The 24,611-nt window shown below is 41.2% G+C and overlaps 1 long non-coding RNA gene across 8 annotated transcripts in view; it reads right to left on the bottom strand.

Moving 5' to 3' along the window:
* Positions 1-24,611, bottom strand: part of LOC134414544 (uncharacterized) — a 100,171-nt gene that overhangs the window by 12,463 nt on the left and 63,097 nt on the right. The window lies entirely within an intron of this gene.

A 24,611-nucleotide genomic window follows, 5' to 3' on the forward strand; every position in this document is an offset into this window, starting at 1 on the left:
ACCCTGAATGCTTTGGACTATGAAAATGGCCTTTCACTGAAAAAATGTTCATGTTCAGACCTAGAATGAAGGACCATAGGCCAGGCTGGATGGGGTTTTGAGCAACCTGATGTAGTGGAAGGTGTACCTGCCCATGGCAGTGAGGTTGGAACTAGGCGAACTTTAGTGTCCCTCCCAACCCAGACCACTTTATGACTCTCTGATTATACAACAAGAATCACTTAGGTATGTATTCTTACCATGCTGGTAGTTTTCCTTTAATTGACTAATTGCACAACCTCACTTCAAATAATATCAGAAAAAACAAATAGAGTAAGATTTATGCACTTATACTGTAATATAAGGGTTCTGCAGTTTGGAAACCTAACTTTGTGGATACAGGCATCAGGTTAATGCAGAGGTTTCCTAAACTGGCATCAGCCTCATTAGCAACACCACTATAACTGGATTGCTGCCATGTGCTGAAATAACCAATAAATGAAGTAACCAATAAATAACCTATCAATGAATGATCAGGACATGACCATACATGCATCAAAACAAAGATTATGAGGCTTCAGTTTCCTTCCCCCACAGGCATGTGCTATTGGCTCACTTAGTACAGCATTCTCCAGGTGGTGCCTATCAGAAATTGAAATAAAGGGCTACGTGGCTACAAGCAGGAACCTTGAGCAATATGACAAAACTTGCTTCACGGGCATGATTGACCCATGGAACTGCATACATTCTCAAAACATAATAAACACAAAGATGAAAGAAGAGATTACAAACTGCAATATTTTTCTTATTAGCTCAGTAAGAACGCCGCTGATGGGAACTGACCGCAAAAGATGCATGAACAATGAGGAATGAAAACCTGCATTTAAATACTGTATAGGAAAAATATAAAAATGAAGTACTCTCAAGACATAGATCATTAATAGTGAAATCAAGGAAAATTTTCACATAGATTTTCTCCAAGATGGCAGCTGCTCTTAGGAGCTGATCCAAAGCCTACTGAATTCAATGGAAAAATTTAAATTCAATGGACTTGGGATCCTTTTCACTTTTGGCTGAGAGAGTTGTACTACTCCAAGTTAAAAGAAAGAGGACTTGGCAAACAATAACTGAGACTACAGCACATTTAGGGTCAAAAGACCTTAGCTGCTAGACCAAATCATCCCGATGTGATTCCACCATACCCAGAGGATTTGCTGAGTCGGTTTTGTAGAGAATGATGATGCCATTTGTGATTTTCCAAGAGTTCAGTTTATAAGTCAGGGTAAAATTTGATCCAGTGGATGCGACCAAACTGTAAAGTTTAGTTTATTTAAATACAATAGTCCTCTTGGTTTAAATAACTGCAGAAGTTTTTCTTAACACATTAAATGGCTATATTTTATATCTATAACCTCAGAGTTATGAAATATAGCTCTCCAATGATATAACTATTCTATATAACTCTCTTCCCAATGGCTGCTGGTAGGAATTTCACTGTTTCTGAAATTAATAGGATATGAATACATACCATACATGGAGGGAAAGGGAGAGCAATGAGAAATACAATGAGCTGACTCAAGATATGTTATTTATTTGCAGACATTTTTAATGATCTCATATCTCAGAAGTGGTGGAGGGAACCTGAGCCACTTGTGAATTATGAAAGGTCATCAATAACTCATAGCACTATATGACACATCCATTCAGGTCATCCAGACTTACTCCATGCTTGGATCTGTTTATCTAACACCAGTTTTAGTTTAGTCTGTACTGTGTGTTGATTTCATAGTACAGCATGTAGTAATGAGACCTCTTGGCTACACTCCCATGTAAGATGACTGAGTTTGAGGTATAAGAGAACCTGAAACAAATTTTCAGAGTATCAGTTGGTTGAACTGAACCACACATCTCTACTTCCAATGACATGTTGTGAGCATTAAGTAAAATAACTTAAATATATCAGATTGGTTGTGTGCACGTGCATCTGTAAAAACACTCTCACATTTCATGCAGTTGAAACTCAAAACTTTTCCTCATGCTTGTTTCTCTCCCTAAGAAACTGAAATAGCAAACATGCAACAGAGATTACTTTGATAGTAACAGCACAAGACACTCAAGTACTATGGAGATGAGCATAAAAGAAGAATGCAATTAATTGCAATCCAGATTTTTTACTGTCTTAAAAGAAAGCTAAAAGGCACATTTTATTCCCAGTCACATATCTGAAATTCAACAATTAGGTATAATCCATATAGAGACAAGGGTATAATTTGCTGTGCTATTCTTAAAAACTATGCAGGCTACACTTACATATTTTAATTATAGCTACTTTGCAACAGCTCTCCGACAACAAACCGTATTTGAAAACCCAGTTCTGAAAAAAACTCCTATGATTTTAAATGGGTTTCGTCCAAGCAATCTTAATCAATCAATTAGAAAATATTAAACTCCTCCGCTAGTTTCTCTTGGTGGCACTCATGATATCAAACTGACCAGGCAGTGCCCATTATTGACTGCCAGAAGTTCATGGCAATACCCTGGGGCGGAGCTCATTTCTTCCAGCCCCAAGCACCCCTGTGGTTACCCCTTCATGAGCTAATGTGAGTTTGGTGTGGGAAATACACAGCACGTGGCACACCCTGGGGAGCTGTGGTGAACACACATTCTAGGACTGCTGCATACTTAGAAGGAGCCTAATGCCAGCACTGTCATCACTACTCACTCGTGCAAATTCTCAGTACGGAGCAGTATCCAACAGCTACACAGCAAGACAGGATGCATTTTGGTGACCTACAGATGTGTTTTATGGGATGGCTGCAAACATTCAGGCCTTTGGACAAGCCACCTGGCTCTATATCAGCCCAAATGCTACATAAACTATTTTGTAGTGTTCCTGCATCAACTTGGCATGAAAAAAAAATAAGTCTCCAAACATCTCACATCACATGCGTTGTTTGAGGCAGACACCAAAGTAATTTATCTGCACAGTTGTTCTCCAATTTGACAAAAAACCCAAGCCAGAGGGTCTTTGATAGCAAAGAAAAATAAATTCCATGCACGCAATTCTTGGACTTTTCAACTACTTTAATGAAACTCTCATGGTAAGTCATTTCACATTTAATACATGAAATAGAGCATCCTGTTTATAAACCAGAACACTGCACATAGTTTTTGTCAGGGCAGGAGAACAGCTCTCAGGTAAATGACAGCACAAAACAATACTTTCTACAGGCTGCTGGGCACTCCACACCACATGATAAAGTCAGGGTTACCAGTTTACAGCCAGAAGATGGACGAAAGCTTGGTCCTATCTTTTGCTGTCAAAACTTCCCTCAACTTAATATGGCAAATGTACCTATCTAAAAGTGACAGGACACCCTGCAATTAGTTTTAATTCTTTCTCCTTCACTTAGTCTTTTAGAAAGTTTCATGTGTTTTTCCCTCCTATCACCTCAAAATTGGCTTTAAAGAACTGATTTATGAGCTTTCATCAAGGTTTCAGGTTTTTGGTTCGTTTATTGGTTGGAATTTTTTTCCAAACAGGACAGCTAACTTTCTCAAAGTTAAAATAAAAGCATTGGTTGCAACATGACAACTGAGTGAGTGGTGAAGCATAGTGGATGATCCCTGCCACAAATACCCAGAGCTGCAGCCTACAAAGCTCAGAACTGCACAATTTTATAAGTGAAAGATCTAAAGCTAGAAGGGGATGGTTAGGATGGCTGAGGTTCTGCCAGGAAGGGTTTCCATACCTGGCATGTTTCAAAAAGTAAGTGCAGGGTAAAAAAAGGGGCTGTTTGCTCTTTCAACAGGTTGCTCACCGGTCCTAAGTAAAAAAGCCAGCTCAGAAAGCCAGGTTACACTGAATTTTCCTCCTAACTCATGAGAGGTCAATCTTCTAGGAACAAACCACCACAATTTACAGAGCTCTAGAGAAGCTCACATCAGCTACCAGCATTGCTCCTCCCTTGGGGATGAATGGACGCCAGAAGACTACAGTGCTTCTCACAAGGTTACAATTCTTCAGATCCAGATGTAAAAACTTCAAGTAAAAGAAAGAAAAGAAAAGAAAAGAAAAGAAAAGAAAAGAAAAGAAAAGAAAAGAAAAGAAAAGAAAAGAAAAGAAAAGAAAAGAAAAGAAAAGAAAAGAAAAGAAAAGAAAAGAAAAGAAAAGAAAAGAAAAGAAAAGAAAAGAAAAGAAAAGAAAAGAAAAGAAAAGAGCCTATTGTTTTACAGTAAGCACTTCTTCCAGTTATTGTATGAACACACTGACCAGATAAATCCTCTGAACCTGATTCTGACATCACCACATTAAATATATTGCACTATCTCTGTCAATTTAAATCAAATCACTGCTAATTTTTCCTACTATTAGATCAGAGTTAAGCAAATGAACTGTTCAACATGACTGCAGAAGTCAGGTGCTCTGAGAACAGTGTTGATTGTTCCTATGCACAGAGTTAAACACAACAAAACAGAATACAGCAGAGCCTGACTAACACAAATCTGGCATGAGACCAGGATCTAAGCCTTGTTTTTCTCATTCATACATCACCACCACATTTTTCAAGTGCCACTGTCATTAAGTTAAGATACAGTGCAATCCATCATTTAAAACCGTTAAGTAAACCTTTTGGGTCAAAAATATGGCTTTTCATACAGCTTGGTCTGAAAAGAAGAGCACTTTCCCAATGTGGCAAAGGGAATTAAGCAAAACAATGCAACACACTATCAACAAATAAATCTAACAGCTTCATCACTAATTAATTATGATTTCCACAGGATTTATGCTTCATGGTTGACTGCACCTTCAAACAAATCACAATGAACTCATCCTTGTTTCACCTACAACCCCACCACAAAAACCTCAGTTCCCTCATTTCTCCTCACTGCAGGGCTCTTCAGTCCCCTACCACAACATCCTTATGCCCTTTCCATTTGTTCTTCTCCTAGGCAGATATTTTATCAACTTTGTGTAGCTTGCTGGTGGGCCAAGAGACATCAAGACCTTTGTAGGGACCAGGGCTACATGAACACAGTTTGACTGGCCAGGACACCCCATACTGGTTGCTCAACCAGTCAGTCAGAAGTCCAACGCTTTTCCACAACAGAGTCCACAAGAGTGCTTCAGGTGCCCTGTGATGGATTCTGCCACACTTTTCTTTTGGACGGACAAGACAGGACATGGTGAAAGTCAGGTAACTGTGGATCCTCGTGCTCTTTCACCATACATCTCACAGACCTTTACCATAAATTTTGTGTATTGGAGAATTAACCCTCCGTTAAATCTTAATGAAATTGGCTTGTGGATTGAAATGATAACAGTGAGGAAAAGAACTGACATACCCACCAACTTTACTCTAAGAGTAAATATACACTGATACCATACAAGCACATGAAAATGTAGCACGTTAGTAGAAGGTAGAGATTTGCTCACACAATTTAAAATGCTTCCTGTTGTGCAATTTTCATGTAGCTGCTCAAAACAGTGAAGTAATGGACATTCAAGTTGATAGAGAAAATCTGGGAGTTGCAGAGTTACGTTAGTATTACTTCCCTTCTCTGAAGTAATACTGCTCTGAGTATTACTCACCTTGGCCAATGGAAGGAGACTTTCTTTAGCTGCTCTTTACCTGTCAAATCTAAAAATAAAAATTATCAGGTCTGAGAATTACCTAGGGTCTTTCTGAAGCTTCTTGCAATGTTTAGAGAGACTTTCTTTAGCTGCTCTTTACCTGTCAAATCTAAAAATAAAAATTATCAGGTCTGAGAATTACCTAGGGTCTTTCTGAAGCTTCTTGCAATGTTTAGAGGAAGAAAAACATGAATTCAACCCCCAGATGCACAATCTTCTGCTAGCAACAAAGTTTCAATGGTTTTGCAAGTCCTGCTGTCAATAATTACCCGTCAGCTCCAGAACAGCTCTGCTGTGCTCAGGCTTTTCCTTCTATTCTGAATGATTGCTTGTCATGCATTCAAGCCATAGGCACTGCAACTATTCCCAGCTACTTTGAATTCTAGTCAATATTTGTGATGTCCAGTGTTTTCCTCCATTTAATTTATTTAGGCATTTGTAACAGATGGGTGAATAACAACAGATGATAAAGATAACAGCAGAAAAGACACAGCAGTTGAGTAAGTTAATACAGCAGTTGAGTAAGTTAATACAGCAGTTGAGTAAGTTAATTTACAATCCCACTTAAAAATCAGTCTGTTCTGGTTATCACCTTCCTCTACTTCAGTTTCAGCATGATTTTTAGCAACCATGCTTCTCACAAAGTCCTGGACTCAGCAAATAATGCTTAAGAGTTAAACCACTCAAAATGGAAGCAACAATGTTCTAAAATTGTCTACTGCCTCCATCCTTTAGACAGCTGCTGCTAAAATGAGGATGGTGTGGAAGCAGAGAGGAAAATGGAACAGAACTATTTTTCATGTGCAAATCAGTAAGATTCTACAGAAACATTGTGCATAGTCAGGAAATAAGCATTCCAAAGGTGTCCAGCCTTTCTTTCCTGTTCATGGTACTTCATGATCATGAAGGTTTGGAAATACCCACATATTCTTTTCATCCCAGCAGGAGCTAAGGCTGTTAGTCAACATGCCAGGATGCTTTATTACCACTGGGAGCTTGGGTCAGTCCATCTGTACCGTTACTTGAAGATGGAGAGTTGTCCTCTAGTAATTAATACATTTCCACCTCTGTCTAATTAAAGAGATCTATTGCATTCATTCTCATTAAAAAAGAAATGTGGAGCTTTGCAGTTTCTCCAGTTTGGGGCTGTAAAAGAACTTCAAACATCAGAATAATTTTCTAAAAGTAATGAGTTCCCTCATTCTAGCTGGAGCTACAGCCCTGGTAATAAAGCATCTTTGCTAAAAACTGCTGTCTGCAGACTGATTCATTCTGGTGGCATGAGAGAGAGATTCAGACTGCAAGTGCTCTGCAGGGAATCTGTGACAGTCTTTCATCAGCTGCATATTCTTGACTTATAAAAACAAAAGCAAAGGCATATTGTGAAGATCATGGAGCCTCATTGCTGGGCTGCAGAGTGTTTTAGCTGAAGATTTCAGACTCGGATACAACAGTGTACTTGAGAAAAGGATGCCATATAAACTTAAAATCAAGTGTGAGTTTTCTGTCTCCATTGCTGTCTGTACAAATCAACAAAATCTCAACTATTCTCCCTCAAGGCATCTTGTGGATTTTATTTTTCTCTTAACAGACCCACTCTATCCCTTTGAAGTGGCAAGCGGAGACAGTGGCTTGCCTCTCTGGGGTAATATGCATAATGAATGTGTTCACATACAACTGCCTCCTTTCTTGGCATATCTGCAGGATACTCGCACCATATTTTCATCCAGATCATACCAGTGTAAATCTTGAATAATTTAGACAGAAATCATTACAGCTGAGGAGAAAAAGTGCCCAACAGGCTCCAACAGGAGACTGGCCTAAGCAAAGTCTGCAAAACTACTGTAACAATACCTTGCAGAAATGTCCTCAGAAGCCAATGCCAGGGCACTAAGCTCCTAATTTACATGACCTTGCTTGGCTTTCCAAATTAGTCAGAATTAGGGAGGAGACAGAAGCTTGGGCTACAGCCCACCTTGCCTTTGCTTTGCACCTTCTGACACTGCTGGGCCTCCTGGGAGGAGCCTTTGTTCTGCTCCTTCGAGTGTGGGAACCACAGGCATTTCTGGCACTTGCATGCAGAACTTTCAATATACTCTCCCCTCTACTCACACCCACATTAAGCATAAAAGACAGTGTTTTCCATCAACAGTTATCAAAGTGCCAGTACTCTGAGATGGAAAACTGAGGGAAGGGGAATTCAGCTAAGAAAATCAAACCACTGCCATCAACCCATTGAAAACTCTTCTAAAAGCTTTTTTCTTCCATATTTCCCACCAGAGTGCCAAACAAACAGTAATTAAAACATATATTATGCTCAAAGGCACAGATTATTCTTCCCACTGGATTTCTTGAGTGGTTCTCCTGTCTTCTTGCATCAGTGTTTCAAACTGTGAGCTTTCTGAGACATGACTTTCATTATCTCTGGGTCATTAGCAGCTCATAACTCAATGTCAGATAATACTGATAAAGAGAGACAAAGGGCAGACCCTTTTCAAAATGTGGAGCCAAACATATTGCACTGCATTGTGTAAAGTCAAAACCAGGCAGTGACAATGCTGGACACTTGTCTGGCTAAGCAAAGTGCCTTCAGCACTGGGATTCACACAGCTGCTCAAAGGCACACTTTGACAGCCACGTTGAGCCCACGATGGGTCTTCAGGGATCTTGGTCACCAGAACAGAACCCATGACTCAGATTAGTTTAGCTAGGGCAGGGATTTTTTTGTAGCTTCAGAAAAATAATCTAAAAATACTCCTGAAAATCCCAAACTTGGCCTTCCACTGTCATCAATAGGAACCATGACCCACAGCAATGTGTTTGGACTTCCACATAACTTTGGGAATTCTGCACCAAATGCAGAAGGTGCCTCCAGCTACTTAGCACCAGCAGGGCTCCATGGGATCTGCCAAAGTCACCTTGGAAAGCGAGCCTAGTGTCACTCTTTTAATAATCTCAATATTTTATAGGGGAAGTAACTTTTTAAGAGTATCCTAGTGACTGCATTCACTTGGAAAGCAGACCAGCCCTGGGGTGCACCACACCAGATGAATAGCCTGGCCTTGAGAAGTCTGATTCATCTCCCATCTTGGTTTTCATTCAAGCCTCATGATCCCCACGTTCTATGTGACACCATAACACCAGTTCAGTGGGAAAGGTTGGAAGAACCCTCCCACACAACCTTATTTTCACAGGTGTGACTCAAGGTACTTCCCAGTTCAGTAGTGAATGTGGGTTTGAATGCCCTCAGGCTGATGAGGGTGGTGTACCCAGCTCACCTACTCCTTAGTCGTAGAACCTAACTCACAACCTAATATGTAAAGACACTGAAATTTTCCTGCCAGGGAATTTTTAACTGAGGAAAGGACTGCTGATGGTGAGCATGTTCCTGTCTCATGTTCTCTGGGCAGGGAGCATGAATCTGCAACCACACCCTTCAGGTAACCATGAAAAATACTTCTCTGATAGCTAGGAACATGATGCAGCCCAAAGACTGTTGGTTGTGCCAGCTTCCAGAGTCTTTCTGGGACCAAAGCAGAGATGGCCCTACAAGGAACCTGCTGAGAGAGCGAGTTTGGGGAATCACAGATTTAATTCACCTAAAGCTTATCGAGGTGGCGGTAATCTTATTAGAGATCTGGCATCATCTGGTTTTCTTGCCCTCACCTGAAATATCTTCTTCCAGGGCATCACCACTTATCAACAAACCTCAGTAGCTGCCTGAGGTAGGGCTCCAGCACTCAGCCATCACCATGGCTCACTTGCAGCTTTCTGGAAGCAACTGAGCAAATGACACCAGGGTGTGGATACTCTCTAGGACAGCTGGTCTCCTAAGAAGATATTGGGCTGAACTGAGAGCAGTATATGTGTTTTTTTACCAGAAGATCTTCAAATAAAAAAAAACATTTTCCACATGACTTCTGGAACCTTGTTTTGTCAGTAAAACAAAAAAAAAAGTTCAATATTGCTAATTAGGAATTTTTTTTTATTATCATGTCAGTAATTTTTCTATGCAACTTTTTCTGCAAATGTCTATTGTGCTTTAAAGCCTTCTCAGTTAAATAAAAAGCAACTTCAGTTGTGATCCTAGATAGACACCTGAGCCATGTTTAATTAGTCTGGATTTTGCTGCTAAATATATTTTTAAAATTAAATCCACATCTTTGAAAGGATGCTAGGGGGAAAGGATGAAAATGCAGTATCATTCAACCTGCTGAAATTCTCTGTTACTCCGGTGTAACATGTCACTGTTAAAATTCCCCTCTTCCACAACATACACACCTGAACATATTAAGTGGGAAAAGAGTTTTAAAAATTGGAGAAACTCATGATCCAGCTTAGAGATGGGGGAATGAGTCTGCCATTTTCAACATATAAAATTACACAGACATCTCAATTTAAGTATAAACTCTATGCTTGAGTTACAAAGGAAGGTGGCAATTCTACCAGTACTTGGTGAAATATTAACCACAAAAATTTGGCTCCCTGATTTCTGAAGAGCAAGGAAAGTTCTCCGATGGACTTATGTGATAAGGTTGAGATGGTGATCTGCCCCAAAGTTCAACAGGCTGAGGATACTACAAACAGCCAAAGGGGGAGGAGGCTGAATATAGAAACTCTGAGATTCCAGAGAGAGTTTAATGGGATCAGAGGAAGCTTTATGTGCATAGGTTGACATAAACATGGCTTTGGATGTCAGGCCTATATAATCAAGATGGAGGAAAGCAATTTGAAACAATAGTGCTTCTATTGAGAAAAGGCACCTTTTACGCTTTGGAAAGAGAAAATCTGAAAAAACCCAGTTTGGAACCATGTGCCTCCTTTTTCTTGATAAAGGTCTGCTGGCACCTCCAGCTCAGTTTTCACCATTGCTAAGTGTCTCCCACCTTCAATCTGGTAAACACCATGATCATGGTCCCAAATGGCCCCACCTGCACCACGGCACCAAATAGCCTGAAGGTCTGAAGCTGAGGCATCCAGGAGCTCCCATCACCCTGCCAGGCTGCAGAAATCCCAGCATGGCTTGGGATTAATCTCCAGGCAGGGTTGACAGCGCCATCTCTATCTGCAGTGCTGGCGGCTTCCAGGTTCCTCATGTGTCCCTGAAGTTACCATATCAGGCTGGAAAGGCTTTAAGGCTATTTGATCCTCCCAGAAGAGTCACAATAGAACCAGGGCAGGAGCTGTGTGCTGACAGCCCAAGCACAGCCCACATGTCCATAATGAAAATCACCAGTGAAGGCATCATGTAACACACCTTTTACCCAACAAACCTTCCCTGTGGCCACAAGAAGATTACAAAGGTGAACAAATTATCGTACATTTCAGTACTATTTACAAACAGGTGTGTCTCAGATATTATATAACTGTGCATGAAGGAAAGAGTTTTGATTGCTTCTGCACTGCAGAAGTAACACTGTCAGGAATGAAAACAGCTCTGCTCTGAAGATTTTTGCAGCTGAATGGTCAGACCATGTTTTGTCTATGAATATCAGGGAGGAGCAGTTATTTTTTCTTTTCATTTGTACCATCTGCAGTGGTGCCTCTGTGAAAATACAAGACAGTTGTGAATGACAAGGGCTGCAAAGCAGGACTGCCATGGGATGATTTAAAAGCAGAGATGGATATGGACAGTTAGTTCTTATAACAAAGTTCTAAGTCTGACAAAACAGAGCCTGGGATTATAGTGATGCCTTGTGAAGGCTGACCTAGAACAGAGACTAGATGGAGCTAAAGAATAAAGTAGACATTTACTAGAAGGCCTCAGTGGATACACCTCGGGGAGCACAAGAGCCCAGCCAGGACCACACCCAAGATGAACCCAAAATGCTGACAAAATGGATGACAGGTCACGGGGTCTCATACTTTTATAATTCTTGTCCATTAACATATTGGAGTTAATTGTCCAATTATAGCTTTAGCTTATGAAGTCATATCCTTCTTGTTTTTCTCTCTTTGGTCCACTGTTTTTTATGCTCTTGTGCCTGAAATTTGGATCATTTATCCTTGGTTGCCAACTAGAAAAGGAATTGTTTTGTCTACCTACTCTGTGAAGATTGCTTACTGTCCCCTAATATGAACCTCAGAAGTACACACCAAAGCAGTACAGAATCTGAAAAATATAAAAGCTAAAACCTGAGGCATCAATACCATGGAAAGAGAAGGTAGATTCAGGAAGTTCACGGTTTCATTTAACTAATTTGAGGTCAGGGCAAGGTAGGGCAGATGGAAAAAAATAAATGGAAAAGGTTCTTTAAATGGTTTTATTAATCATGAGAGGATCTAGTGCTGAGGGTGGGAAGAGAAGAACTTCATGCTTTTTACCAGCATTTTAAAACAGTCCCACCTTCAGATGAACACAGTAAGGGAGTATTCCTTCAAGCAAGGGATAGGGAGGAAGAGCTTAAAGCAGGTTTCTGGAACATTTGTAGCTTCTTCCTTCATGGTTTTCTACATCCAGAAGTAGTAAGGAGCACTGAAGTCTATACTGGTAAATACAGTAGTAAATTTAACATGCTGAGCTCTAGTCCCTGTCCCTGAGGGTAGCAAGATGCAAACAGCCCACTTCACTTACTCTCCAAAACTGGGTAGCCATTACCAAGTTGTTCTTTTGGAGTTCTCCTCTCCTGCACTAATTCTGGGCCTACCAGCCAGACACAGAAAGCTGACCAAGGCCAAACCCATGCTAAAGACTGCTAACAGTTCAGGCTATGGGCAATCCCCTTCCCATTGCCTAAGGGGCTGGAATTACAGAGCCACATTCAGCAGCTCTAAGTAGGCAGGATCCCGCTGTACCTCACCTCCAAGACAAATTATCTCACAGACAAATTTAGCTTCATCATCTTCCTCTTTGCCTATGGTTAAGGTGGAGCAGCTGGAAGGCTTTCATCCTGGTCATTTTGTGCCAGTGGAAAGTTCCAGTATAAAGGTCCTACCTTAGCTCCCTGATCAGTGATGCAAATGTCTCTTCTGGACCTGAGCCTAAAGTGAAGACTAGTTAATCTTTTGGGAACACAGAACCGACCGACCTTTGCTGTGCTTCTGCTCGGGTCTGGCCTCTGGAGGAAACAGGGAAGGGACCCAGCCAGTAGGTCTGCAAATGTGAGAATCACAAAATTTGAAAAAAAGTTCTCCCATTAACAGGAAACAAAAAGGTGACAGCTGTCACCACACCCCTGTCATTGCATTAGTAGTGCTCTAGTCCCAGTTTTGGGAAAAAGACCCCGTTCCAGCCCCAGTCCATGCAGTTGCGGCCCAGCAAAGCCTGTTCATTCAGCTGTTAAGCATTTGATCTTCCATATTTCATCAAGCGGAGCACCTAAGAAAGGAGACGGGAGCTTTGCTGGAGAGGACTCTGCAGGATTTTGGTCTTTCTTTTTAATGGTTAAGCAGCTCTGAGTCTCAACCTTCAGCACGGCTGAGGAGATCTGTGCAGATGGGAGACTGCTCCTTCTTTTCTTGTGGTAAAATTAAAAAGAAAGAGAAGCTCATACATCATAAAATGTGACAATTCCCAGAGTAGTTCTTTTGGGGCTCCTTCTACCAAAGAGTTGTAGCACTGCCAGGCAAAAGGAGAAATGATCTTAATCACCCAGACCCTAGGAAAACACTATATCTTTTTTGTGAATCAAGTTTAAACAGAAGTTATGCAGGAAGGACCAAGTCAAAAAACACTTTTTCCAGATGTCAGAAAGATTGAAACACACATGAGGGGAAAAAAGCAGCATTACGAACATTTAGCTTGATATATCTTGTAGGTGAAAGAACTAATGCTGTAAAGAAAATGTTTGTCTAGTGCCGCTGAGTCTGCTCTAGACTATAGCACCGGTCAAACAGCTCTTTGACCAAGCATTTCTTATCCACTCTGCTGTTTGAAGAGCAGAAAGTACAGGGAGGAGGAGAAAAAAGAAAAATCTAAACGTGAACACTAAGTTCTATTTACTGAGATAAAGATTGAAGAAATAGATATGAATATAGAAAATGTTCTAGAAATATGTTCCTTGTTATAAATAAACCATGTTGCCAGCACTTAAATAAAAAAAAAAAATAAAACTAAAAAAAATCCCTCTTGAGAGTCACAGGGGAGCAATACCATCGCTGGAATATCTGCTGATGCAGCTGAACTATGCTTAAGACATCTGCTGAGATGAAACTACTTTGTGGCTGGAGGTATTAGGAAAAAGAGAGTTACTTCAGCAAAAAAATAGCCAGTGTGTGAAAACAAAACCACACCAAACTCTAACAGATCACACACTTCTACAACTGTGGCACCACCATACCGTCGTTATTCCATCAATCTGTCTGCCTCGGAATCGAAACAGAAGATTGTAAAACAGGCTGATAAATGAAGAAACCTCCCCCACGGCACCACTTTCTCTTGAAACCTCAGATCCTGAGCAGACGCGCAAAATATTAAGAGAAAGCGAGGATCAGAAATAAGGGGGATTTGCAGTCAATTTACTTAAAGTGAGCGCCTTGCTCCCTTTGCTGGCAGAGCTCTGAGCTCAGCCCCGCGAGCGGAGCCCGGCGGTCGCTGCTGCTGTCGCCGCTCCCCAACGCGAGGGCAGCGCCGAGCCCAGCGCGCCCCGGCGGGCAGCGGGCGTGGGCACCGCTCATGTGACGTGCGCCGCTTGACTGACCGCGGGTGAGCTTCAAAACAATTTCCTGAACTCGGAGTGGCTCGCACTTCGGCTCGCAAGTGGTTTGATGCTGGCTTTGCTGCAGTTCATTCTCTAGTGTCTGCCGCTTCATCAGATCAACTGCTTGACCACAAGACACAAAAGGACCTCTTTCTGATTAAACTGCTTTAAAAGTCAGCTTCAACAAAACACAAGTTGTTTCTGCACACAAACCATACCTTGCCTTTCGAAGGCTGAAGCCTTCCATTTAGCTTTTTATAATGAGTACAATTCTCTGCACTTCTGTAAGGAAAGAAGGAGTTCTTGTTTTCACTTTTAGTATGAGCTCCTTACTCCTGCTTTTTGAAATGCTGCATTGTGATTACTAACCATTGGTCATGTCTTCAGGCAGTAAGGGACAGATTGGCAGACCTAATGCACATGTAAATTAGACATATAGTTCAGGAATACTGAAGTACATGTAACCCACTCCCACGTCCAAACTCTCACTTGAAATAGCAAAGCATTACTCAAAGCATTACTGCTTCTCTCCCTTCTCCCCCCATTCCCTTCTCTTCGATTTCTTCTTCTCCCATCTAAAATTTTCACAGATGTTATACATAGTTGTAGTCCCAGGTGTCACTCAACAACCAACTTCACTCCACTTTGCTGTTTCCCCCTGACGCTCCTCCACCAGCATTTTAAAAAATATTTGCCAGCCACCATACAGAGTTCCCATGTTCCCCTTTCTTGCCAGCCTAATGATAATAATTTTCCTCAGTTGCTTGTCAAGGGTTTAAAACATGAATCAACTTTGGGATTAGCTTTTGTTCTTGTAGAAAAATTATGGGGGGAGGGAGGGGTGTTGCAATCAAAAGCCCTGTTTCTCTGCATCAAAAGCCCAGTTTCTCAAACAGTCATAGCTGATACCTTTTCACCTGTACATAAGGATCAGACCCAGATGAGTGATGCATTGGACAGCCAAGAGAGGGTCAGGGCTTCCCAGAGGGAGGATTCCACAGATACTTTACTACCCAGTGGCAGCTTTATATTGATGAAACAACACATGAAACTTTAGGTCCCTGCTAGAGCATTATAGTGAATCAACAGCTCAGAAAATTCTCGAAGGCCCCTGCTCGCATGGAAAAGCAGTGGTAGCCTCTCTGATTTACCTCTGGTCCCTTAAGCAATAACTCAGTAACTGAGGTAACTTTACTAATACCTGCTTGACGGACAAGAAAGGTAATGACAGTCTTGTCACAACAAGTCTCATTGTGGCTTTTGCCTTTCCTCCCTGCTGCTGCTTTCAGCTCCTGTTTACTGGGAAACTTGACTCATTTGCTACTTTTGTAATACACTGTAATGCAGAGTTGGGGGATTCCCTGATGCAAGAGCTATTTAAAACTTAGTTGTAACCAGAGTTCATAAGGGATTTTGTGTGTGTGTGTGTGTGTGTGTGTGTGTGTGTGTGTGTGTAAAACAAAATAGTAAGGACACAAATAAGCTTTTTATGGGTACTTAAAAGAACGTTCACAAACAAAATAAGCTGAGAAAGTATAGGCTGTTTTTATCTCCTCCTGATGTATATGGACTTAAGAAATCTACAGGCCATTAATTAGAAGAAGTGTACAAAAACACAGCTCTCTGAGGTCAGACAAAACACAAATATTAGCCATCCTAAAGTTATTGAAAGAAGAAATGAGATGTTTGGTATCAGGTACACCTTTTTGATCACAAATAGAGAATAGGTGACAACATGACGCAGATGGTCTGTATGATGTTTTGATAAACACTTAATAAAAATGCTCCAAGCTCCCACTGTGTTAAGTGATACATAGAGGCTCTTGTGGCCATTTCAATGGGGCCAGTTCAGTGGAACTCATTTTTAAGTATATCTGTATTGGTTGCTCACGTGTGTTCTAGTTGCAAGTATCAAATGCCAATCCCAAATGCAGAAGGTTTTGGAAATCATTCAAGGAGGTTTTACTAACAGCATTTGCAGGAGGGCATTCACATCAAGAATAACTTAAGACCTAAGATGTCTATTCCAAAATAAATTTCTTTATTCTAAAAAATAAGGAAATTATTTATTCTAAAGAATAATTTCTAAGAGGAAACAAGTGATGGTCAACATTGAACATTATTAAGAGGAGTTTTCTTCTTTCCTGGGAATCACTTTGGAGCAGGGAATATGTACCATGTTCATTGTAAGTGGAGCACATGCTCATGTCTCACATTAAAGAACACCCTATACCAACAGTGTATTCTTCACTCACCCAAAAGCCCAGAGAGAAGGGGTTTTATACAACTTATTTCTGCAAACTGGAAAAATAAAACCAGCATAAAACAAACAAACAAACAATTCAGAGACAAAGACATGAAGTATTTCTGTGAATACATACAGGCTGGTCTTTTCCACCCAAATAAATCTTCATGCTACCATAACTATTACACTAATTTTACTTCAAAAGATATGGGTATATCTGCAAACATTTCCCCCCACATTTTTGTGGTTTTTTATCCTCTCAACCCATTTTCAGCTATTGAATTAATTTACAAACAATGTGTGTTGTCCCCCAAATGACTGTATGAGAAGGATACCCTGTGCAATGAGGCATTTCATACCATTAAGGCCACCCAGTCTGCCCCCAGAGACACGTCCTTCTGAAAACTGTGCTTACATTTCCATTTTTATATAGTATTTGAAGTTCAGAATTATCTCTTAAATGCTCGGCATAACCTTTTCATTAGTCCATAGTATACTTCTCACACAAAATAACAGGCAAATAAGAGAAGAGGATCTGAACATATTTTTATGGGGTTTATGTCACAGAACATCTGGTATTACCTTTGATTTTAAAATCCTTTTAGCATGTAAGAATTTGTAAAATTATTTCAATCACAAAGCATTTGGTCCACAAATCTCAATGTCTATAACAGTAGCTCACTAGTTCCTGAGGATTAAATGATACCATTTTTTGACAGAGGAAAAATTTTCAGAGGCACTGTAGGTGGGGTCTAGCACCAGATACCCAGAACAGGGGGTAAAGGAAAAAAAAAAAAAGAGAGACAAAAAGCTTAAACCATGAAAATCTTCTACTATTTTAGGCATGTCAGCACAGATTGTTCACAGAAGCATTGTTTCAGACTAGGATGGATATAGCTGATAGACACAACTCCACACTGTTTCTTCCACCTCTTTAATGAAATTTAAGGAGAAAAAAAAAGGTTCACAAAACCAGCAGGCAGTATTTGGGTGCAAGCAACCCTGTACCCTATAGATATAAGTATCCTGAGCAGCCCAAGAAGTGGTGGCAATGCAAGTGCTGGGGTGCGTTGCTTGCAACCAGCATTGCTGCAACAGAGCTACTCCAAACAAAAATCCCCACGCAGTCCTTGTATGGTTCTTCTTACGGGTTTTTTGTGGATGCAGGCAGCTGGTCCTTCCCCCTCCTCCTCCTTCTCCCCCCAGGGCTGGTGCGTGGGGCCCAGGTTTTGGAGGTGTGCTGAGGCCATGCACAAGCAGGGGCAGGCACTGGCATCAGGGCCCTGGCCCACCACGGGGCAGGTACCAGAGCAGAGATGCTGGCAGAAGCTCCTGCCCTGGATGCCCATGGCAAGCTGGGGTGCACCTGGCCCCAGCACTACAAACAAAGCAAGGATCTTTGTCTGTGGCTGAGTGGTATTTGAGACTGTGAGCTTCACATTTTCTAGCTTTTTCCATGACCACAACAGCTAAAATTAATTTCCTTTTTAATGTGTTAACCGAAGCTGGACACCTGTCTTCTAAAATTTGGATTTGAATTCCCCTTGTCCCCATCTAGTCTCCCCCTTCTCCTCTCCTCTTCCTCCTCTCCCACGACACTCCAATGCTCAAATTTAGGAAGATTCATGCTTGAGCTGCTGGAGCTGGCAGCATTATATTAGTAGCAGAAGGTGGTATTCGAGTAAGGGCCAAAGCAACACAGAATTGCAGAGATGGATACAAGAGCAAACAGAAAAGAAACACCTACCATATGATTTTTTGCATCAGAGCTGGCTGCAAATTTTTCACCAAAGCAAATTTTCAGTGAAAATTGTTATTCCTTGTTTTGGCCAAAAACAGATTCTGCATGTGAGGTGTCCACTTTTGCATTTGTCCTTAAAATAAATGTGAACTATGAAACAAAAGATATTACAATAAGCACATATTCAGTTTTCAGCCAAATTGTGTTTGACAAAAATCTGTCCATTCCCAGGAGAGAAAAGAACCTTTTTTTACCCTGTCCTATTTTATAAGCCTACAGTATACAATACCTATTGTTTTCTGTGTTGTTAAACCTCTACCATGGTTCAGTATTGCAGCTGGCTGTCATGCTTGTGTTTGTACACTGGATATCTGTGGGGTAGATTACTTCATTATTTATGTGCATCAATTCCCCATTTGGAAAGGGAACATACCACACTTTGTCTGCCCAGCTGATAAGCATAGCAACTACTGTCTCTTACTGTGCTCGGGTACAGTGCCACTTAAAATGGGTCTTCAGTTTCAATGAGCACTAATGTTGTGCTAATGTCATGCAAACAATACAAGAAAGAATAATAGTCTTATTAAATTAATATCTTCTGATCAGCTCCAAAGCAGGCAAAGAAGCACATGCTCAGGTTATTTTTTCCCCCAGAAACAGGCCTCATGAAGCAAATCTCCCTGGTTCTCTGACAGAGGATGATGTCTATAAATCTTTGCAAGCCCATGCTGTTTGCTGAGCAAACAATGAGGATGAGGTATCCTCTAGGATTATTTGTGCACTAGTGACAGAAATCACATTGATATGAGGCTAACTCAGTACTCATTCTTTCCTGTTCCTCCAACAACTCCCCAGATTATTCTTTTTTTTTTCCTCCTTTCTCAAAAGGATTTTATTTTTGCACTGTCAATACAAATGTCCATCACATAGTGGTGCCATTTTGTGGCAGCTGCTTTAAACATGCTTGCCATCAGCTGATCTGAGCTGAAGTTCAGAATGGAGAGGAGCTGCCTTTGCAGGACTGTCATCTCTGTGTGCTCTTCCCAAACAAACCAGTTTGAATTTACTGTCCATGCCCAGAAGAGAGGGTCTGGCAGGAGAGGTCCAGCTAGGCCTCAGCAGTGCTTTCATGTCCCATCCCCACCACAGGGAATGCAAATGTTCTTTGTGTGCAGAGCAGCTGGACTTTCCTTTCCAGGTGGCCCTTCATATGATGACAGGATCCTGAATTCTCAATGCTGCCACTGTACAGCACCAACAGCATCTCCAGCCACTTGTGTCCTGCTGGGCAAGTCCATCACACAGTGCTGCTGGCAGGGAGGTTTAATCCAGCACAATATCACCATCAGAAAAGGGGAAACACTCCAGGAACAAAGATGAGGAACAAACTGAGGAACAAACAAACAGTCTGCTTGCTTTATTCTAGTCCCCATTTTCAGGTCCTGATATGCCTCTTCTGCTGGCTTCCCCCTGAACCTGAGCCCTCACAAAATACAGACCAAGTGCAGACCAAGTTTCAGAGGTATGCAGAAACCGTATGATTTAGGACTCAGCTCTAAAAGAAACTGGAGCAATTTGGTGCAGGCAAGTGCCTGGACAGCAAGGGATGTTACAGGCACACAGAACTCACTGCCTTCCCTTTGTATCTCAAGTCTACGGATCTGAAGCACTTGGCTTTTGGTTGCACCTCTGAACTTTGCCTAAAGCACGTAACACTCATGAATCTGCAAAATTGGACTGGAAGTCTCCAGAGAAGAGGATTACCCAGGAGAATTTTAGTATTTCCTGCTTCCAGTTGGGCTGGAACCAACACAAAAACAGCTATAACAGTATTTGGCTCTGACATGCCTGGTCCCAGCCAAAAAGCAGGAAATTTAGAGGTATGTAAAGATGAAAAAAAAAATGATGGGAGATTGGGGTTAGGAAAAGAGCTGAGCTTTTGAGAAACTGAAGGGCAAAAAAGATTCATTCCGTCAGTTCTTATTTGTTTCTGAAGGATTTTGCTAACCTGCAAGGCTAGGTCCTCTTCTCTGAATAACACCTGGACTTTTGTACAGAAGAACTGTCCCTAAAGGCTAGATTTTTGGCCCTTGGCACTGTTTTATACCTCCCCAGAACAGAATAAAACTGCCAAGTCAGACTGGGATCTAGCCCAGAGCTTGAATTAATTAAGTTATTTATTTAGCTGATAATTACAGGCTTCCTAGGCCTGAGACTCTTTACACAAGTACTCTTTGGAGACCTCTACGGAATTCAGAGGGAAGTATAATCTTCTCACTGTTCTTCAGCAGATCTGGCAATAGTTAGAAGGACTGCAGCAGCCCTGCATTATCACGATCCATGCACAAATTTAGCACTTCAGACAGAAACCACCTATCAAGACAAACAGTGGGAACTTGCTTTGTGCACACGTCTGGAAATGAAGGGTCTAGATGTAGCACTTGCAGACTTTTGCTGCCTGTGATCTCCCTCATCAGCACAACAAATTGCACTTTGTCAAGGGAGAAGCTGGATTTGTATACATCTATGTGGCATGAACATAGTCTCTCTCACTGCTGCCTTCACTGCACTGTTGTATGCAAACAGAAAACAGACCCTTGTAAAAGCCAGCAATGACTTCAGTAGTAATCAAAAGGCATCACCACAAGTTTGTACCTACTTACAGCCTGGTGACCATGCAGATCACCTGGACAGCCCTGTGGCTCTGGAGGTGCACAGCCAGGTGCCTCACCAGCCTCTCTGGGACTTGAAGCAGTTCATCCCAGCTGGCACTGCATCACAGTGTCTGCATCGACCAGCACGGACCCTGCCTGAGGCCGGCTGCTCTATGCTCTATTGTCACTGCCTTCTTCTTCCCACTCTGATCTCACTCAAAATTTATGTTCTTGGACCAAATATATATTCTGTATTTTTGCCATTTTTGCCTTTACTCTAGAGCTGAATAATCCAGTGTAGACCAGCTTCAGAAAGCTCTCAGGTTCTCTCAACCTGTTGTATTAAATATCCTGAGTTGTTAATGGTGGTTCACACCGGGGGATGAAGGAGCATTTTGATTCAAGCTTATATGTGCCTGCAAAGACTGTAAGTGCAGCACCAAGGCTGACAGGTTTTTTGCTTCTCTAGCTAGGAGAGAAGGTGGGCAAGGAGAACAGCTCTGGCCAACATCACTGGTAACCCCAGACACCAGGTGCATGATCAGCCTGGCTCTCTGGGATCTCTGCAAAGTTCTCACTCCTGCATCTTCCCTTCCCACAGCCCTCTGACAGATGGGACAGCTGATAGTTCTTGGCTCTTTGTATATCTTGGTATGAACCTCAGAAATTTGGCCATCCCGCTCTGATGAGTCAGCCCACATGCATCTTGATAACTGGGGATGTTCATCGACTCCTGAAGAGAGGGAATAATCTAATTAGGTTCTCACTAGTCATAAATTTGGAATAGTAATAGAAAATTTTAAAAACAGAGTGTTTCCAACTGGCTTTCATATCCCTGAAAGATAACTGCATAAATGTTTGGGTAATGGTCATCTGATTGGATATATATTTACCTGAACCCTTTCCATTGTGGGGAAAAAAGAACTTAAAAAAATTGCTCTTGAGTGATAGCTTGCTTTAGTTTTAAAGCAGTCACTAAATGAAAATTCTTTTAAAACCAACTCAATTCCAGTTTTCATTCAAAAAGGGGCAAGCACTTTGAATACCAAGGGCCAAATTTAAAATGAACCTTCTAATAAAAGGAGGAGAAAAATAAAAGCATAAATGCCCTTAGTTTAACCTTTCTCTAGCCTCTTACTCAAAATATGTTTACATTGTCATCCAAATGCTTGAAGAGGAAAACTTTTCCCTAGGATCATGACCTTCTCTCTGTTTTCTATGGTCCTCCCAGATTCACGTTTCAGAACAGAATACAACTCCTACTGCACATACTACCAGACCACCCCGTTTGTAACTTTGCTACACTTTTGTCCAAGAAAATGGGCAAGGACTTTGCCTTCAGCTGTCTCTTCTTATTGGCATCTTAACTTCGACATCTTTCACCACCTGGGGCTTTAGAGGCTTCTTGTAATTGAGAAAGGGCAAGTCCAGCACTTTTTTTCCATGATCCTGTGCCATGCAGGTCCCACTTGGTTATCAGTGGCAGCAAGGCTACACTTGTTAACTACTTAGAGGATCTTCTAGCTCAGCAAGTAAATCCTTCAACAGTTCTGCTTCCTTACTCTGTTATCCCATTAGACAGCATAACTTTGGGGCTAGACAAGAGGAGTTTTTACAATCCTGTGCCTTTGCAAGCAGAAAATCCTGAGTGTTTAGGGTGCAATTCTTGCACAGCTGAGATGACACAGCCTCTTAAAGCACAACAGTTTTTCCCTTCCCAAATCAGAGTACAACTGGGAGTGTAAAGGATCCTAAGGACTACTGCAAAACAGATAATAAATAATAATGTCATCCTCCCACATACTCTGGGGGCAGGAAAGCAGGAGGGTGGTTGTTGTCACTTCTTATTCTTGGGGAATGCCTACGTCCCTCTCCTTCAGAGCACTGAGGTATCAGGGATACAGAACTAGATCTGTTGATGCCTGGGGTTAAGGGAAATTCAGATAGCACCATACCATCACCCCTTTGGCCCAAATTAATCTCCCTTGAACTCTAGTTTAGTCCCTGTGCACCTTTAAACTGAAAACTTTTGGGGTCCAGCAAGAGCTACGAACACCTTGGTTTAGACACGGCAATGGGATTTTGGTTAAATGAGGATTTCTTTGGCCATAAAGTTTAGAAATTAAATCCTTATCTGTATAAGGCAAATTGGCATTGACTATAAATATGCATCAGTACTCTTCCTTCCCTTTCAGTGAGATCAGTCCTTCAGCCTGGACAATAGCTTTGCAAATTGCCAATGACAAGGAGAAAGCTTCTACAAACCTCAGTAGCACCTATAGTGTTTCCTTGGCATAGTGAAAGCTGTGCTTATGTTCTCTTCATTCTCCCAGTCTTTCCTCTATGCAGAATTTCTACCATCTGGATCTTCTTCATCCTTCCCATAGCAAATATCCCTGTCTTTAGTTTCACTCCCACTTCAATTCACCCTTCCTTTCCTTTCTTTCTTCCTTTCTTTCTTTTCTTTCTTTCTTTCTTTCTTTCTTTCTTCCTTTCTTTCTTTCTTTCTTTCTTTCTTTCTTTCTTTCTTTCTTTCTTTCTTTCTTTCTTTCTTTCTTTCTTTCTTTCTTTCTTTCTTTCTTTCTTTCTTTCTTTCTTTCTTTCTTTCTTTCTTTCTTTCTTTCCTTCTTTCTTTCCTTCTTTCTTTCCTTCTTTCTTTCTTCTTTCTTTCTTTCTTTCTTTCTTTCTTTCTTTCTTTCTTTCTTTCTTTCTTTCTTTCTTTCTTTCTTTCTTTCTTTCTTTCTTTCTTTCTTTCTTTCTTTCTTTCTTTCTTTCTTTCTTTCTTTCTTTCTTTCTTTCTTTCTTTCCTTCTTTCTTTTTCTTCAGTTTGAACCCACATGACTAATACCAGTTATTTTACTAATTGCTTTTCCTTCTTATAAAATTTATAGAAAAAAAATGTATTAGAGTGTCTGTTGTGGTTTCACCCCACCCAGCAGCCAAGTCCCACACAGCCACTCACTGCCTCACCAGCAGGACTGGGGAGAGAATCAGACGGGTAAAAGCTGGAGAACTCGTGGGTTGGGATAAAGATAGTTCAAGGAAAGCAAAAGCCATGAAAACAAGGAATTGATTGACAAGGAACAAGGAATTGACAGTTTCCCATGGGCAGGCAGGTGTTCAGCCATCTCCAGGAGAGCAGGGCCCCATTACATGTAGCAGTGACTTGGGCAGATAAATGCCATCACTCCAAATGTCCCCCCTTCCTTCTTCTTTCCCCTCTTCTAATACTGAGTATGATTTTGCATGGTCTGGAATATCCCTTTGGTCAGTTTGGATCATCTGTCCCAGCTGTGTCTCCTCACAACCTCTCATGCAGCTCCAACTTCCTCACGAGTGCCTCAGTACAAAAAGCAGAAAAGGCCTTGGCTATATGTAATCCTTGCTCAGCAAACAAAAACATCTCTGTATTATCAGTTCTGTGTTCAGCACAAATCCAAAATACAGCCTCATACCAGCCTCTATGAAGACAATTAATTCTACCCCAGCCAAAACCAGCACAGTATCAAAAAGTACAAAAAATAAAAATGTCATGAACTAAAATGTAGTGCATTCATTTTAGCCCAGTTTCTTAGTAAAGACAAAGTTAACATTGGCTTCAGTATTTTCATCATTTCTGCTTTATAACAGAAGCCACTGAATAATTTCAATAAAATTTGACAGGGGTAGAGAAATCTCAAAATATTACGTTTCAACAGCTTTGAAATGTTATATAGAG

Source organism: Melospiza melodia, chromosome 2, assembly GCF_035770615.1.
Source record: "Melospiza melodia melodia isolate bMelMel2 chromosome 2, bMelMel2.pri, whole genome shotgun sequence".
Classification (NCBI taxonomy): Eukaryota; Metazoa; Chordata; class Aves; order Passeriformes; family Passerellidae; genus Melospiza; species Melospiza melodia.